The following is a 15543-nucleotide window of genomic DNA, read 5'->3' as shown; positions in this document are numbered from 1 at the left end:
AATTTAGTGAGGGATCATCTTATAATGCTACCGTCAATCAAAGCAAGATAAGATGCATAAAAGATAAACATCACATGCAATCAATATAAGTGATATGATATGGCCATCATCATCTTGTGCTTGTGATCTCCATCGCCGAAGCACCGTCATGATCACCATCATCACCGGCGCGATGCTACCTCTTTTAGCACTGTGTTGGTTTTCCTCGAAGAGGAAGGGATGATGCAGCGAAGTAGCGTAAGTATTTCCTCAGTTTTTGAGAACCAAGGTATCAATCCAGTAGGAGGCTACACGCGAGTCCCTCGCACCTGCACAAAACAAATAAATCCTCGCAACCAACGCAAATAGGGGTTGTCAATCCCTATAGGGCCACTTACGAGAGTGAGATCTGATAGATATGATAAGATAATATTTTTGGTATTTTTACGATAAAGATGCAAAGTAAAATAAAGGCAAAGTAAATAGCAAAGTAAATAACTAAGTAGTAGGAGATTGATATGATAAAGATAGACCCCAGGGCCATAGGTTTCACTAGTGGCTTCTCTCGAGAGCATAAGTATTCTACGGTGGGTGAACAAATTACTGTTGAGCAATTGACAGAATTGAGCATAGTTATGAGAATATCTAGGTATGATCATGTATATAGGCATCACGTCCGAGACAAGTAGACCGACTCCTGCCTGCATCTACTACTATTACTCCACTCATCGACCGCTATCCAGCATGCATCTAGAGTATTAAGTTAAAAACAGAGTAACGCCTTAAGTAAGATGACATGATGTAGAGGGATAGACTCATGCAATATGAAGAAAACCCCATCTTGTTATCCTCGATGGCAACAATACAATATGTGCCTTGTTGCCCTTACTGTCACCGGGAAAGGACACGGCAAGATTGAACCCAAAGCTAAGCACTTCTCCCATTGCAAGAAAGATCAATCTAGTAGGCCAAACCAAACTGATAATTCGAAGAGACTTGCAAAGATAACCAATCATACATAAAAGAATTCAGAGAAGATTCAAATATTATTCATAGATAGACTTGATCATAAACCCACAATTCATCGGTCTCAACAAACACACCGCAAAAAGAAGATTACATCGAATAGATCTCCACAAGAGAGGGGGAGAACATTGTATTGAGATCCAAAAAGAGAGAAGAAGCCATCTAGCTACTAACTATGGACCCGTAGGTCTGAAGTAAACTACTCACACTTCATCGGAGAGGCTATGGTGTTGATGTACAAGCCCTTCGTGATCGATGCCCCCTTCGGCGGAGCTCCGGAATAGGCCCCAAGATGGGATCTTGTGCATACAGAAAGTTACGGCGGTGGAATTAGGGTTTTGGCTCCTTCTCTAATTGTTTGGGGGTACGTGGGTATATATAGGAGGAAGAAGTACGTTGGTGGAGCAACAGGGGGCCCACGAGGGTGGAGGGCGCGCCTGGGGGGCAGGCGCGTCCCCCTACCTCGTGGCCTCCTGTTAGTTGGCTTGACGTAGGGTCCAAGTCTCCTGAGTTGTATTCGGTGAGAAAATCACGTTCCCGAAGGTTTCATTCCGTTTGGACTCCGTTTGATATTCCTTTTCTTCGAAACCCTAAAACAGGCAAAAACAGCAATTCTGGGCTGGGCCTCCGGTTAATAGGTTAGTCCCAAAAATAATATAAAAGTGGATAATAAAGCCCTATAATGTCCAAAATAGTAGATAATATAGCATGGAGCAATCAAAAATTATAGATACGTTGGAGACGTATCAAGCATCCCCAAGCTTAATTCCTACTCGTCCTCGAGTAGGTAAATGATAAAAACAGAATTTTTGATGTGGAGTGCTACTGGGCATAATTTTAATGCAATTCTTCTTAATTGTGGTATGAATATTCAGATCCGAAAGATTCAAGACAAAAGTTCATATTGACATAGAAGATAATAATACTTCAAGCATACTAACAAAGCAATTATGTCTTCTCAAAATAACATGGCTAAAGAAAGTTATCCCTACAAAATCATATAGTCTGGCTATGCTCTATCTTCACCACACAAAATATTTAAATCATGCACAACCCCGATGACAAGCCAAGCAATTGTTTCATACTTTTGACATTCTCAAAACTTTTTCAATCTTCACGCAATACATGAGCGTGAGCCATGGATATAGCACTATAGGTGGAATAGAGTGGTGGTTGTGGAGAAGACAAAAAGGAGAAGATAGTCTCACATCAACTAGGCGTATCAACGGGCTATGGAGATGCCCATCAATAGATATCAATGTGAGTGAGTAGGGATTGCCATGCAACGGATGCACTAGATCTATAAGTATATGAAAGCTCAAAAAGAACTAAGTGGGTGTGCATCCAACTTGCTTGCTCATGAAGACCTAGGGCAATTTTGAGGAAGCCCATCATTGGAATATACAAGCCAAGTTCTATAATGAAAAATTCCCACTAGTATATGAAAGTGATAACATGAGAGACTCTCTACTATGAAGATCATGGTGCTACTTTGAAGCACAAGTGTGGTAAAAGGATAGTAACATTGTCCCTTCTCTCTTTTTCTCTCATTTTTTCTTTTTTTATTTGGGCCTTTTCTCTTTTTTTATGGCCTCTTTTCTTTCTCCTTTTTTTTGTCTGGAGTCTCATCCCGACTTGTGGGGGAATCATAGTCTCCATCATCCTTTCCTCACTGGGACAATGCTCTAATAATGATGATCATCACACTTTTATTTTTCTTACAACTCAACAATTACAACTCGATACTTAGAACAAAATATGACTCTATATGAATGCCTCCGGCGGTGTACCGGGATATGCAATGATGTATGAGTGACAAGTATGAAAGAATTATGAACGGTGGCTTTGCCACAAATACTATGTCAACTACATGAGCATGCTAAGCAATATGACAATGATGGAGTGTGTCATAAACGGAACGGTGGAAAGTTGCATGGCAATATATCTCGTAATGGCTATGGAAATGCCATAATAGGTAGGTATGGTGGCTGTTTTGAGGAAGGTATATGGTGGGTGTATGATACCGGCGAAAGGTGCGCAGTATTAGAGAGGCTAGCAAAGGTGGAAGGGTGAGAGTGCGTATAATCCATGGACTCAACGTTAGTCATAAAGAACTCATATACTTATTACAAAAATCTACAAGTTATCAAAGCAAAGTATTAAGCGCATGCTCCTAGGGGGTAGATTGGTAGGAAAAGACCATTGCTCGTCCCCGACCGCCACTCATAAGGAAGACAATCAATAAATAAATCATGCTCCGACTTCATCACATAACGGTTCACCATACGTGCATGCTACAGAAATCACAAGCTTCAACACAAGTATTTCTCAAATTCAGAACTACTCAACTAGCATGACTTTAATATCACCATCTCCATGTCTCAAAACAATTATCAAGTATCAAACTTATCATAGTATTCAACACACTCATAAGATAATTTTTATTATTAATCTTGCATACCAAGCATATTAGGATTTTAAGAAATTTACCATGATATTTAAGACTCTCAAAATAATCTAAGTGAAGCATGAGAGATCAATAGTTTCTATAAAACAAATCCACCATCGTGCTCTAAAATATATAAGTGAAGCACTAGAGCAAAATTATATAACTCAAAAGATATAAGCGAAGCATATAGAGTATTCTAACAAATTCCAAGTCATGTATGGCTCTCTCAAAAGGTGTGTACAGCAAGGATGATTGTGTTAAACTAACAAACAAAGACTCAAATCATACAAGACGCTCCAAGCAAAACACATATCATGTGGTAAATAAAAATATAGATCCAAGTAAAGTTACCGATAGAAGTAGACGAAAGAGGGGATGCCTTCCGGGGCATCCCCAAGCTTTGGCTTTTAGGTGTCCTTATATTATCTTGGGGGTGCCATGGGCATCCCCAAGCTTAGGATCTTGCCACCCCTTGTTCTATAATCCTACAAATCTTTACCCAAAACTTGAAAACTTCACAACACAAAACTTAAAGTAGAAAATCTCGTGAGCTCCGTTAGCGAAAGAAAACAAAAGACCACTTCAAGGTACTGTAATGAACTCATTATTTATTTATATGGGTTTTATACCTACTGTATTCCAACTTCTCTATGGTTCATAAACTATTTTACTAGCCATAGATTCATCAAAATAAGCAAACAACACACGCAAAACAGAATCTGTCAAAAACAGAACAGTCTGTAGTAATCTGTAGCTAGCGCAAGATATGGAACCCCAAAAATTCTAAAATAAATTTGTGGACGTGAGGAATTTATATATTAATCATATTAAAAAATAATTAACTAAATATCACTTTCTAAATAAAAATTACAGCAGTTCTCGTGAGCGCTAAAGTTTCTGTTTTTTACAGCAAGTTCAACAAGATTTTCCCCAAGTCTTCCCAACGGTTCTACTTGGTACAAACACTAATTAAACACAAAATAACACAACCAAAACAGAGGCTAAATAATTTATTTATTACTAAACAGGAGCAAAAAGCAAGGAAAAAAATAAAACTGGGTTGCCTCCCAACAAGCGCTATCGTTTAACGCCCCTAGCTAGGCATAACAAGCAAGAATAGATCTAGGTATTGCCATAATAATAATATAGATTGTTAAAACTCATTTCATATTCTCTACGTTCAGCAGAAAGTTTTCTTTGAGACAAGCAGAAGTAATCAAAATGGCTAAATTTGTTGGGACAAAAGTCTTCAAGATCAACCTTGGGAGGTATAGGTTCCTCCTTTGGTCCTTCATATTGCACAACCAAATCATCATTATAAGCATTCTTTTGACAGAACTTTGTGAGCCTATATTCAAGAGAATATCCCAATTCATTATCTCGAATAGCCAAATCATCATTAAGTTCAGAAATTCTATCAACTAAAACATTGGTAGGAACCCTTTTTCTAAGATTTTCATTGAAAGCAACATAGTCTAAAGATTGAAAACGCATTATTTATTCTTGATCAAAGAGGATAGTCTCTATGGGAGGACGGCAAGCGTCCACCCTATAATGCGCAAAGATTTCTTTGGCCTCTTTTATTATGAATCAAAACTCATGAGCCAAAAAGATTGTAACGGCACACTTAACAGAAGAATGCTCAATATTAGAAAATTCTAGGAAAATCCTTTGTATAGAAGGATGCATGTGCATGAATTGTCACTCAAGTTCAACTACAAGCATGGCAATAGCATCCGCAAGACTACTAGTTCTATGAATAATAGAACTACCCATAGAAGGTAAAGCACCGGCACAAGTAAAGAAATCTTGAATAACTCCTTTTCCAATAATATTACCACTACCAACACGAAATCTTTTTATATGTGAGATAGTGGGTTCTTTAGTAGGAGCATCAAAATTATTATCGACAATAGTATCCCCAATTTCGGACATAGAGGCAGAGGGTGAAGAACTATCCATAACGACAAGAAAACAAACTAACACACAAGCAAACAAAAAGCAAGCGGACAAAAAGGGCAAATGGAGAGGGAGGATGGAGAGAGAGAGGGCGAATAAAACGGCAAGGGTGAATTGGGGGCAGAGGAAAATGAGAGGCAAATGAGAAATAATGTAATGCGGGAGATGAGGGTACGTGATGGGTACTTGGTATGTTGACTTTTGCGTAGACCTCCCCGGCAACGGCGCCAGAAATCCTTCTTGCTACCTCTTTTAGCACTGCGTTGGTTTTCCCTGAAGAGGAAGGGATAATGCAGCAAAGTAGCGTAAGTATTTCCCTCAGTTTTTGAGAACCAAGGTATCAATCCAGTAGGAGGCTACGCGCGAGTCCCTCGCACCTGCACAAAACAAATAAATCCTCACAACCAATGCAAATAGGGGTTGTCAATCCCTATAGGGCCACTTACAAGAGTGAGATCTGATAGATATGATAAGATAATATTTTTGGTATTTTTATGATAAAGATGCAAAGTAAAATAAAGGCAAAGTAAATAGCAAAGTAAATAACTAAGTAGTAGGAGATTGATATGATAAAGATAGACCCGGAGGCCATAGGTTTCACTAGTGGCTTCTCTCGAGAGCATAAGTATTCTACGGTGGGTGAATAAATTACTGTTGAGCAATTGACAGAATTGAGCATAGTTATGAGAATATCTAGGTATGATCATGTATATAGGCATCACATCCGAGACAAGTATACCGACTCCTGCCTGCATCTACTACTATTACTCCACTCATCGACCGCTATCCAGCATGCATCTAGAGTATTAAGTTAAAAACAGAGTAACGCCTTAAGCAAGATGACATGATGTAGAGGGATAGACTCATGCAATATGAAGAAAACCCCATCTTGTTATCCTCGATGGAAACAATACAATACGTGCCTTGCTGCCCTTACTATCACCGGGAAAGGACACCGCAAGATTGAACCCAAAGCTAAGCACTCCCATTGCAAGAAAGATCAATCTAGTAGGCCAAACCAAACCGATAATTCAAAGAGACTTGCAAAGATAACCAATCATACATAAAAGAATTCGGAGAAGATTCAAATATTATTCATAGATAGACTTGATCATAAACCCACAATTCATCAATCTCAACAAACACACCGCAAAAAGAAGATTACATCGAATAGATCTCCACAAGAGAGGGGGAGAACATTGTATTGAGATCCAAAAAGAGAGAAGAAGCCATCTAGCTACTAACTATGGACCCGTAGGTCTGAAGTAAACTACTCACACTTCATCGGAGAGGCTATGGTGTTGATGTAGAAGCCCTCCGTGGTCGATGCCCCCTCCGGCGGAGCTCCGGAACAGGCCCCAAGGTGGGATCTCGTGAATACAGAACGTTACGGTGGTGGAATTAGGGTTTTGGCTCCTTCTCTGGTCGTTTGGGGGTACGTGGGTATATATAGGAGAAAGAAGTATGTCATTGGAGCTACAGGGGGGCCACAAGGGTGGAGGGCGCGCCTGGGGGGGGGGGGCAGGCGCGCCCCCTACCTCGTGGCCTCCTGTTAGTTGGATTGACGTAGGGTCCAAGTCTCATGAGTTGTATTCGGTGAGAAAATCACGTTCCCAAAGGTTTCATTCCGTTTGGACTCCGGTTGATATTCCTTTTCTTCGAAACCCTAAAACAGGCAAAAAAACAACAATTCTGGGCTGGGCCTCCGGTTAATAGGTTAGTCCCAAAAATAATGTAAAAGTGGATAATAAAGCCCAATAATGTCCAAAACAGTAGATAATATAGCATGGAGCAATAAAAAATTATATATACGTTGGAGACGTATCACGTGACACCTTGATCTCTATCGTAGCATCATTGTCGTCTCGCCAATCTTATGCTTCTACGACTACCGCTACCACTTAGTGATAAAGTAAAGCATTACAGGGCGATTGCATTGCATACAATAAAGCGGCAACCATATGGCTCCTGCCAGTTGCCGATAACTCGGTTACAAAACATGACCATCTCATACAATAAAATTTAGCATTATGTCTTGACCATATCACATCACAACATGCCCTGCAAAAACAAGTTAGACGTCCTCTACTTTGTTGTTACAAATTTTACGTGGCTGCTACGGGCTTAGCAAGAACCGTTCTTACCTACGCATCAAAAACCACAACGATAGTTTGTCAAGTTAGTGTTGTTTTAACCTTCTCAAGGACCGGGAGTAGCCACACTCGGTTCAACTAAAGTTGGAGAAACTGACCCCCGCCAGCCACCTGTGTGCAAAGCACATCGGTAGAACCAGTCTCGCGTAAGCGTACGCGTAATGTCGGTCCGGGCCGCTTCATACAACAATACCGCCGAACCAAAGTATGACATGCTGGTAAGCAGTATGACTTATATCGCCCACAACTCAGTTCTGTTCTACTCGTGCATATGACATCTACGCATAAAACCAGGCTCGGATGCCACTGTTGGGGAATGTAGTAATTTCAAAAAAATTCCTAGGCACACGCAAGATCATGGTGATGCATAGCAACGAGAGAGGAGAGTGTTGTCCACGTACCCTCATAGACCGAAAGCGGAAGCATTAGCACAACGCGGTTGATGTAGTCGTACGTCTTCACGATCCGACCGATCAAGTACCGAACGTACGGCACCTCTGAGTTCAGCACACGTTCAGCCCGATGACGTCCCTCGAACTCCGATCCAGCCGAGTGTTGAGGGAGAGTTTCGTCAGCACGACGGCGTGGTTACGATGATGATGTTCTACCGACGCAGGACTTCGCCTAAGCACCGCTATAGTATTATCGAGGTGGACTATGGTGTAGGAGGGCACTGCACACGGCTAAAAGATCAAATGATCAATTGTTGTGTCTCTAGGGTGCCCCCTGCCCCTGTATATAAAAGAGAAAGGGGGTGCGGCCGGCCAGGAGAGAGGGCGCGCCAGGAGGAGTCCTACTCCCACCGGGAGTAGGACTCCCCCCCTTTCCTAGTTGGATTAGGACTTGGGAGGGGGGAAGAGGAGGGAGAGATGAAGGAAGGGGGGGCGCCGCCCCCCTCTCCTTGTCCTATTCAGACTAGGGGGAGGGGCGCACGGCCCAGCCCTGGCTGCCTCTCCTCTTCTCCGTAAAGGCCCACTAAGGCCCATTAACCTCCCGGGGGGTTCCGGTAACCTCCCGGTACTTCGGTAAAATCCCGATTTCACCCGGAACACTTCCGATATCCAAACATAGGCTTCCAATATATCAATCTTCATGTCTCGACCATTTTGAGACTCCTCGTCATGTCCGTGATCACATCCGGGACTCCGAACAACCTTCGGTACATCAAAACATATAAACTCATAATATAACTGTCATCGAAACGTTAAGCGCGCGGACCCTACGGGTTCGAGAACTATGTAGACATGACCGAGACACGTCTTCGGTCAATAACTAATAGCGGAACCTGGATGCTCATATTGGTTCCCACATATTCTACGAAGATCTTTATCGGTCAGACCGCATAACAACATACATTCTTCCCTTTGTCATCGGTATGTTACTTGCCCGAGATTCGATCGTTGGTATCTCAATACCTAGTTTCAATGTCGTTACCGGCAAGTCTCTTTACTCGTTCCGTAATACATCATCCCGCAACTAACTCATTAGTTGCAATGCTTGCAAGGCTTAAGTGATGTGCATTACCGAGAGGGCCCATAGATACCTCTCCGACAATCGGAGTGACAAATCCTAATCTCGAAATACGCCAACTCAACAAGTACCTTCGGAGACACCTGTGGAGCACCTTTATAATCACCCAGTTACGTTGTGACGTTTGGTAGCACATAAAGTGTTCCTCCAGTAAACGGGAGTTGCATAATGTCATAGTCATAGGAACATGTATAAGTCATGAAGAAAGCAATATTCCTTGTCTTGTATGTAAGTCTTATGGAATCCTCCTTGTATGCGTCATGGTTCACCTGAAGTGGGCCAGGACAGGACCAACAAAGGGGGTCCTTAGCCCGACCCACCTGGCCAGGAGTCGACGTGGTGAGTACTCCTGGTCCAGGACACCATCAAGTAGCGGTCGAAAATGCAAAATAGATCGAGGCGGACCTGCTCACCGTCGAAGTTGTCCGCTCTGTTACCGTCCTCATCCTTCTCCTTCTTGGGGGGTGATAACCCACAAGTATAGGGGATCACAACAGTTTTCAAGGGTAGAGTAGGGGAGCCAAAGAATATTGTCAAGTATTAGCAGCTGAGTTGTCAATTCAACCACACCTGGAAACTTAATATCTGCAGCAAAGTATTTAGTAGCAAAGTAATATGATAGTAGTGGTAACGGTAGCAAAAGGTAATGATAACAAAAGTAATGTTTTTGGTATTTTGTAGTGATTGTAACAATAGCGGCGGAAAAGTAAATAAGCGAAGAACAATATATGGAAAGCTCGTAGGCAATGGATCGGTGATAGAGAATTATGCCGGATGCGGTTCATCATGTAACAGTCATAACCTAGGGTGACACAGAACTAGCTCCAATTCATCAATGTAATGTAGGCATGTATTCCGAATATAGTCATACGTGCTTATGGAAAATAACTTGCATGGCATCTTTTGTCCTACCCTCCCGTGGCAGCGGGGTCCTAGCGGAAACTAAGGGATATTAAGGCATCCTTTTAATAGAGTACCGGACCAAAGCATTAACACATAGTGAATACATGAACTCCTCAAACTACGATCATCACCGGGAGTGGTCCCGATTATTGTCACTTTGGGGTTGCCGGATCATAACACATAGTAGGTGACTATAGACTTGCAAGATAGGATCAAGAACTCACATATATTCATGAAAACATAATAGGTTCAGATCTAAAATCATGGCACTTGGGCCCTAGTGACAAGCATTAAGCATAGCAAAGTCATAGCAACATCAATCTCAGAACATAATGGATACTAGGGATCAAACCCTAACAAAACTAACTCGACTACATGATAAATCTCATCCAACCCATCACCGTCCAGCAAGCCTGCGATGGAATTACTCACGCACGGCAGTGAGCATCATGAAATTGGTGATGGAGGATGGTTGATGATGACGACGGCGACGGATTCCCCTCTCCGGAGCCCCAAACGGACTCCAGATCAGCCCTCCCGAGAGGTTTTAGGGCTTGGCGGCGGCTCCGTATCGTAAAACGCGATGAATCCTTCTCCCTGATTTTTTCTCCCCGGAAGTGAATATATAGAGTTGGAGGAGCTCCAGTGGGCCCACGAGGTAGGGGGCGCGCCCCCACCCTCGTGGCTAGGGTGTGGCCCCCCTGGTCTTGATTTTTTGCCAGGATTTTTTATTATTTCCAAAAATAGTCTCCGTAAAGTTTCAGGTCATTCTGAGAACTTTTGTTTCTGCACATAAATAACACCATGGCAATTCTGCTGAAAACAGCGTCAGTCCAGGTTAGTTCCATTCAAATCATGCAAGTTAGAGTCCAAAACAAGGGCAAAAGTGTTTGAAAAAGTAGATATGACGGAGACGTATCAACCCCCCCAGGCTTAAACCTTTGCTTGTCCTCAAGCAATTCAGTTGATAAACTGAAAGTGATAAAGAAAAACTTTTACAAACTCTATTTGCTCTTGTTGTTGTAAATATGTAAAGCCAGCATTCAAGTTTTCAGCAAAGATTATAGACTAACCATATTCACAATAACGCATGGTCTCATGTTTACTCATATCAATGGCATAATCAACTAGCGAGCAATAATAATAAATCTAGGATGACAACACTTTCTCAAAACAATCATAATATGATATAACAAGATGGTATCTCGCTAGCCCTTTGTGAGACCGCAAAACATAAATGCAGAGCACCTTTAAAGATCAAGGACTGACTAAAATTGTAATTCATGGTAAAAGAGATCCAGTCAAGTCATACTCAATGTAAATTAATCAGTAATGAATGCAAATGACAGAGGTGCTCTCCAGCGGGTGCTTTTTAATAACAGGAGGATGACTCAACATAAAAGTAAATAGACAGGCCCTTCACAGAGGGAAGCAGGGATTTGTAGAGGTGCCAGAGCTCGGTTTTAAAATAGAGATGAATAATATTTTGAGCGATATACTTTCATTGTCAACATAACAACCAAGAGATGGCGATATCTTCCATGCTACACACATTATAGGCGGTTCCCAAATAGAATGGTAAAGTTTATACTCCCCCTCCACCAACAAGCATCAATCCATGGCTTGCTCGAAACAACGAGTGCCTCCAACTAACAAGAGTCCCAGGGGGAGTTTTGTTTGCAATTATTTTGATTTAGTTTGCATAAAGCATGGGACCAGGCATCCCGGTGACCAGCCATTTTCTCGTGAGTGAGGAGCGGAGTCCATTCCTCTTGAGAATAACCCGCCTAACATGGAAGATACGGACAACCCTAGTTGATACATGAGCTATTCGAGCATACAAAACAGAATGAATATTTGAAGGTTCAGAGGTTGGCACATACAAATTTACTTGGAACGGTAGGTAGATACCATATATAGGTAGGTATGGTGGACTCATATGGCATAACTTTGGGGTTTATGGAATTAGATGCACAAGCAGTATTCCCGCTTAGTATAAGTGAAGGCTAGCAAAAGACTGGGAAGCGACCAGTTAGAGAGCGATAACAGCCATGAACATGCATTAAAGTCGATGAACATTGAGTGCAAGCATGAGTAGGATATAATCCGCCATGAACATAAATATCGTGAAGGCTATGTTGATTTTGTTTTAACTACATGCGTGAACACGTGCCAAGTCAAGTCACTTAAATCATTCAGAGGAGGATACCACCCTATCATACCACATCACAACCATTTTAACAGCATGTTGGCACGCAAGGTAAACCATTATAGGCTCCTAGCTAATTAAGCATGGCACAAGAAACTATGATCTCTAGTTGTCATTGCAAACATGTTTATTCATAATAGGCTGAATCAGGAACGATGAACTAATCATATTTACAAAAATAAGAGAGGTCGAGTTCATACCAGCTTTTCTCATCTCAGTCAGTCCATCATATATCGTCATAATTGCCTTTCACTTGCACGACCGAACAATGTGGATAATAATAATAGTGCACGTGCATTAGACTAAGCTGGAATCTGTAAGCATTCAATAAACAGAAGAAGACAAGGCAATATGGGCTCTTTTGTTAGATGAACAATAATGCATATAAGAGCCACTTCAACAATTTAATTATGGTCTTCTCCTATCGACCCCCAAAGAAAAGAAAAAAATAAAACTATTTACACGGGAAAGCTCCCAACAAGCAAAAGAAGATCAGGAAATCTTTTTTTTTTCTTTTTAATTACTACTACATGCATAGAAATTAAAGCTAGCTAAAAGCTACAACTATTTTTTGTTGGTTTTTTCTTAAGGTTTATCAAACACACAAGAAAGCATAAAAAGGAAAATAAACTAGCATGAATATTACAATGAAAAAGTATGAGCACCGACATCTAGCAATGAGTGTGTGAACATTAATATAATGTCGGTGAGAAATACGTACTCCCCCAAGCTTAGACTTTTGGCCTAAGTTGGTCTATGGCCACGGCTGGCCTGGCGGATACCCAAAGTAATAGTTGGGGTCGTACTGTGATGAAGAAGACTCTGATTTCCACTGGTTGACAATCATCTCCGGATCCCACTGGTAATTAGATTGTCGTGGATGATCAAATTGTGGTTCCGACTCTGGCTCTATGGCTGATGTAGGGTTCCGGTAAGCGTGAATATCCTTCGGCGAGACGAGGTACTGGCCTGTAGATAAATCAAACAAGGAAGGAGCATGCAAGGTGATAGTCTCAGGATGACGTTTATCAAAGAACAATTTGTATTTAAGCTCCCCTTCGCTATTCTTTACAATGAAATCATGCGCTACCATACTCTTATAATCTAAATAAACAATAGGCAGCATTTTTTCTTCTTTTTCATAGTGCCTAATGGGTATGTTATAATATGCAGCAAGGCATGAAGCATGGATACCACCAAAGATGGGGCCCTTTGTACAGTTCAGACTTAACCGTTTAGCAATAATACCGCCCATACTAACAGAGTCGTCACGCAATAAGCCATTAAACAAAATAATAATATCAGGAACACTAAGGTTTCCACAGTTTCCGCGACCAATTAAGCAACGACTAGCAAATATTGCAAAGTAGCGTAAAACAGGAAAATGTATGCTAGTGATTCTTACATCGGAAACTTTCCTAGTTTCCCTTACAGTGATAGTGTCAATAAACCCGTCCACATCTTTACGATGTGGTTCCTCTAGGCTACCCTCGAAAGATATTTTGCAAACCCTGCAAAATTCATCTAGTGACATCTTCTTAACCACATCATATAAATGAAACTCTACTGAAGGAGGTGATTCCCTAGGATAATAGTAGAAGTTTTGCACAAAAAGTATTGGTGAGTAAGAGATACTGTTCGCGTTGGTCGCGGAGGAAGTTGGTGAGGCCTGCATTCTTAGCCAATTCATAAAAATCATCATAAATCCCGGTTGCTCTCAAACAATCATCGGTGGGCCATTCACATAGCCGAACCTCCCGCGGTGCGAGGCAGATTATATTTGGGCCTCTCTGCTTCTTCATTTTGCTTTTCCTTCGAGTTTCGGCTCGATGAGCCCCTCAAAAATCTCTTCATTATTTTCTGAAAAATTCTGAATTTTTTAGTAACTTCAAATAAAAGTAAACCAAGCTTAACAAAATTTATAGCAACTGCTCCTACAAGTGCCTAGAGGCAATATCATGCACCAAAACTATTTTTGACCATATAAATCTGACATGCAAGCTCAAGAACAGGGACACCTAAGCAGCAAAAATATGCAATGAATAAAGCACTAGAACAAAAACTAATTGGACCAATGGAGGAGTCAATATCAAGGAACAATCCCCCAAAGCAGTTTTGTGAGAGGTGCTTTGAGCAAGGAGATCGAAAATCGCAGTAAAATGAGCTAGAACTCGTGCTTGAGCTGGATAATGGTGTTCGTGGGAGGAAGGAGTGTGTGGGTGCAGGGATAAGTGGAGGAGGGCCACCGTGGGCCCATGAGGCAGGGGGACGCACCCAGGGGGTAGGGCGCACCCTCCACCCTCGTGGCCAGGTGGATGCCCCCTTGCTGTGTTCCCAGTGCCAAATATTCTCAAATATTTTAGAAAAAATCATATTTAAATTTTAGGGCATTTGGAGAACTTTTATTTTCGGAGTATTTTTATATTGCACGAATAATTCAGAAAGCAGACCGAAATTACTACTTTTGCTTTATTTAATATAAATTACAGAAAGTAAAAAGAGGGTACAGAGAGTTGTGTTTTCTAACTTCATCCATCTCATGCTCATCAAAAGGAATCCACTAACAAGGTTGATCAAGTCTTGTTAACAAACTCATTTCGAGTAACATGAAACCGGAGAAATTTCGAATAACACTAGGTTACCTCAACGGGGATATGCACATCCCCAATAATTAGAATAACATATTTCTTCTTGACGGTAGGAAGAGGAAATTCAAAACCTCCAAAAATAATCGATGGAATTTTTCCAATAGAATTGATACTGTGGACTTGAGGTTTGTTTCCTCGGAAAGTGTACTGTATGCTCATTACCATTAACATGAAAAGTGACACTGCCTTTGTTGCAATCAATAACAGCCCCTGCAGTATTCAAAAAAGGTCTTCCAAGAATAATAGACATACTATCGTCCTCGGGAATATCAAGAATAACAAAGTCCGTTAAAATAGTAACGTTTGCTACCACAACAGGCACATCCTCACAAATACCGACAGGTGTAGCAATTGATTTATCAGCCATTTGCAAAGATATTTCAGTAGGTGTCAACTTATTCAAATCAAGTCTACGATATAAAGAGAGAGGCATAACACTAACACCGGCTCCAAGATCACATAAAGCAGTTTTAACATAGTTTCTTTTAATGGAGCATGATATAGTGGGTACTCCTGGATCTCCAAGTTTCTTTTGTATTCCACCTTTAGAAGTGTAATTAGCAAGCATGGTGGAAATTTCAGCTTCTGGTATCTTTATTTTATTAGTGACAATTTCTTTCATGTACTTAGCATAAGGATTCATTTTAAGCATATCAGTTAATCGCATACGCAAAAAGATAGGTCTAA

This window comes from Triticum dicoccoides, chromosome 5A, assembly GCF_002162155.2.
Source record: "Triticum dicoccoides isolate Atlit2015 ecotype Zavitan chromosome 5A, WEW_v2.0, whole genome shotgun sequence".
NCBI lineage: Eukaryota > Viridiplantae > Streptophyta > Magnoliopsida > Poales > Poaceae > Triticum > Triticum dicoccoides.
This window is presented reverse-complemented; position numbering follows the sequence as displayed.